The sequence below is a fragment of the Physeter macrocephalus genome, chromosome 16 (assembly GCF_002837175.3).
Source record: "Physeter macrocephalus isolate SW-GA chromosome 16, ASM283717v5, whole genome shotgun sequence".
Classification (NCBI taxonomy): Eukaryota; Metazoa; Chordata; class Mammalia; order Artiodactyla; family Physeteridae; genus Physeter; species Physeter macrocephalus.
Window position 1 is genome coordinate 13373064 of NC_041229.1, and position 4123 is coordinate 13377186.

The 4123-nt window shown below is 49.5% G+C and overlaps 1 non-coding gene across 1 annotated transcript; it reads left to right on the forward strand.

Moving 5' to 3' along the window:
* Positions 1 to 3941: 3941 nt before the first annotated feature.
* TRNAW-CCA (transfer RNA tryptophan (anticodon CCA)) lies at positions 3942 to 4014 on the forward strand. The gene has a single exon. It is a non-coding gene; the product is annotated as a tRNA-Trp (tRNA).
* The last annotated feature ends 109 nt before the right edge of the window (positions 4015 to 4123 follow it).

Below are 4123 nucleotides of genomic sequence, written 5' to 3' on the forward strand. Positions count from 1 at the left end.
AAAAATTATTTATTTATTTATTTAGGCTGCATCGGATATTGGTTGCCGCACGTGGGATCTTTCGTTGTGGTGTGCGGGCTTCTCTCTAGTTGTGGCGCGTGGTTCCAGGGCGCGTGGACTCCTCGTTGTGGCACGCAGCTTCTCTAGTTGAGGCGTGCGATCTCAGTTGTTGTGGCGCGTGGGCTTAGTTGCCCCGTGGCATGTGGGAACATGCGTACCCTGCATTGGAAGGCGGATTCTTTATCACTGGACCACCAGGGAAGTCCCCGGGGATCATAGCTTTCCGATTTTCTTTCTTTTGTTCCCCTAAGGAGAACCTTAGGGGAACAAAAGAAAGAAAATCGGAAAGCTATGATCCCCGGGGACTTCCCTGGTGGTCCAGTGATAAAGAATCCGCCTTCCAATGCAGGGTACGCATGTTCCCACATGCCACGGGGCAACTAAGCCCACGCGCCACAACAACTGAGATCGCACGCCTCAACTAGAGAAGCTGCGTGCCACAACGAGGAGTCCACGCGCCCTGGAACCACGCGCCACAACTAGAGAGAAGCCCGCACACCACAACGAAAGATCCCACGTGCGGCAACCAATATCCGATGCAGCCTAAATAAATAAATAAATAATTTTTTTTTTTTAATAAAAGATATGATCCCCATGAGATGTAGTGAATACGGTGACTTTTTTTTTTTTTTTTTTTTGGCGGTTCGCGGGCCTCTCACTGTTGTGGCCTCTCCTGTTGCGGAGCACAGGCTCTGGACGCGTAGGCTCAGCGGCCATGGCTCACGGGCCTAGCCGCTCCGCGGCATGTGGGATCTTCCCGGACCGGGGCACGAACCCGTGTCCCCTGCATCGGCAGGCAGACTCTCAACCACTGAGCCACCAGGGAAGCCCAACATTTTTAAATATTATTTTTGTTGGCTTCCCTTTACCCCCATAGCCCCACTTTAACCAGCCAAGCTTTTGTGTTTATGCTTCATTGGAAGGATGTGACAGCAAAAACCAGGGGAAAAAATGGGAAGCCACTTCTGGCTTTTACATCTCATTTGCCTAGACCCTTAATAAGACAGAAAGGAGCCATGGCCTGGACAGAAGATGTGGAGAAAATATCTTGGGTAGAGCCAGGAGGACTGCCATTGGCGTGCCTACCAGCAGACACAAGCCAGAGGGAAAGCACAGAGACAGCAAAAAACCCAGAGACGGTTTTGAGATATGACCACTGTGGGTCCCCACCGCCCCATCCTGGGTAGGTCCTCAGGTAGGGGACAGGTCCCCAGAAAGAGGAAATGACTGCAGAGTGCAGCCTATTTTGGACACAGCTCGAACCCTGGACAGCATCATATTTTCTCATGCTACTCTGGGGCCTGGAAGCCGCAGAATAATTCTCAAGTATCCCAGAATGACCCAGAGGTAGCAGAGACACATCAAACCTAAAGAGGCCACACAAGCAGCAACCGGGAAGCAGACATCCCAGTGGACACTTGGATGGCCACTTAATAACAAGGGCCACTTCCTCCAGGGCTTTAGCAAATACGTATGGGACACCCCCTGGAGTTCAGGCAATCCCTGGAGAGAGGAGGGGCAATTCCACCAAGTGACTGAAACTCAGTGTCCACCACTGCGGTAGAATAGGGGCTGGCTCCAAAGAGAAATGTAGTTATATTACAGAAAAACAGGGGCTTCCCTGGTGGCGCAGTGGTTGCGCGTCCGCCTGCCGATGCAGGGGAACTGGGTTCGCGCCCCGGTCTGGGAAGATCCCACATGCCGCGGAGCGGCTGGGCCCGTGAGCCATGGCCGCTGAGCCTGCGCGTCCGGAGCCTGTGCTCGGCAACGGGAGAGGCCGCAACAGAGGGAGGCCCGCATACCACAAAAAAAAAAAAAAAAGAAAAACAATGTTATGTCTCCTGAGTCGGTAGACTGAGAGAATACCTCTGTTTGAGAACTATGGGAGAAGAGAACTTGGAAACTAGCAAATTTCTGGTAGCAAACTGGATAGATGATGCCACCATTCATAGATGTGGGGATTAAAGGAAGGGGAACAAACGGTTGGAAAATGATAAGTTTAAGGTTTGGATGTGCTGAAATTGACATACTGATGTGGTGTCCAAGGGTATGTCAGGAGGCATTTGGATAATTATGACTGGTACTCAGGAGTGAGGTCCACCTGAAAATACAGATTTGGGCATCGTCAGCCCATACAAGTAGTAGCTGACGGATGAGTAGCAGATCAGAGTGATCTTAGGAACTCACTACATGCCAGGCACTATTGAGAGCTTTTCATGTATATGAACTCATTTTTTTTTTTTTTTTTTTGGCCGCTCCACACAGCTTACAGGATCTTAATTCCTCGACCAGGGATTGAAACTGCGCCCTCGCAGTGAAAGCCCAGAGTCCTAACCACTGTGGATCGCCAGGGAATTAATGAGATTTTCATGCTTTTAAGGGGAAGAATTGGGAGACCTATAGGTCAAAGGGAAAGTTGGCAGAAAATGAAAGTTTTAAAGACAGGACTCTACCCAGGGACAGTGACTGAATGTGATGGGAAAGAATACCGAATGGAGACACTTCCAATCCATGATTAATAACCTCGGATGGGCCCTTGATGCTGCCTGACGATCCCACTGTATGTCCACAATTCATTTGTTCACTCTCCCAACTCGCTGGCACGCGCTAGTTAGCTCTCAAAGGGCCGACCCCAGACCAGCAGCCTCAGCACCAGCCAGAAACATGTTAGAAATGCAAATTCTCAGGCCCACCTCAGACCTCCAGAACCAGAAACTCTGGACGGGACTCTCTAGGTGATTCTGATACACACTCAAAGTTAAGTGCCCCGAGATGACTAGTTTATTAACTACCACCCCCGCCCCCCATGCACACCTCTCTAAATTTCCAGCCCTTCCTCCATCCTCACTCTCAGCTGACCTTGCTTCCTAATTCACTGAGAGAAAAGAGGCCATCCGAGAGAATGTCCACTAGCTCCCACCACATCCATCCACCTCCCTACATCGGTGCCCAAATACTGTGCCTTCTCTCTTCTTACTCTGGATGCACCCTTTGTGCCCTGGCCAAAGCCAAGCCCTCACTTCTGTACTAGACCCCATCCACTCTCACCTCATCAAGGACGCTGCTCCACTGATCTCTCTCCCGCATCGTCTATCCTGACTCTACTGGTTTTTTCTCATCAACATACAAATATATAATCTCATCAACTTAAAAAATTTTCTTTGTAGCTGAGCAGGACCCTATGGGGCCCTCCCGGGACAGACCTTCCCATGTCCTCTGCCTGCCTCTTGTTTATAGAAAAACTTTAGCCTCCTAGGGCTTCCCTGAGTTCCAAAGAACAAATTTAATCAGAGAAGTGAGAAAATGCAGAAACAAAGGAAAACAGTCAAACAAGACGAAATAATAAGAGTTTAGCCATTCAACCAAGTCAGGTACCTTTAGTTCCTCCTCAAGGGCTATAGATAGTATTCTGGGCCGTGTCCTTTGAGCTGTTTTGCAGATACTGAAACCCCCACCAGGTGGAAGAAGTTAACTGCATGCTGACCACACACACTTAGACCCCAGACGGTTGGAACCAGAAGGTTGATGATAGTAACTCCTGATTATCTCACCACTAACCAATCAGAAGAATGTTTACCAGCTGATCACACACCCCCGCAACCCTCTCCCTCACCCCATCTTTAAATCCTTTTCCTGAAAGTCATCAGGGAGTTCGAGTTTTTTTGAGCATTAGCTGCCCGTGCCCCTTGTTTGGTGTCTGCAATAAACATTGCACTTTCCTTCACTACAGCCCAGTGTCAGTAGATTGGCTTTACTGTGCACAGGAGAGCAGACCCCAGGTTGTTCGGGTAACATCTCACCCTCACTTCTCCTTTTAGCTCCCACCCAATCTCTCTCCTTCCTTTACCACAAAATTCCTCCAAAGAGTTGTCTAGGGGACTTCCCTGGTGGTCCAGTGGTTAAGACTCCACGCTCCCAATGCAGGGGGCCCAGGTTCGATCCCTGGTCAGGGAACTAGATCCTGCATGCGCAACAAAGATCCCACACGTGGCAGTGAAGATCCCATGTGCAGCAACTAAGACCTGGTGCAGCCAAATAAATAAATAAATATTTTTTTAAAAGA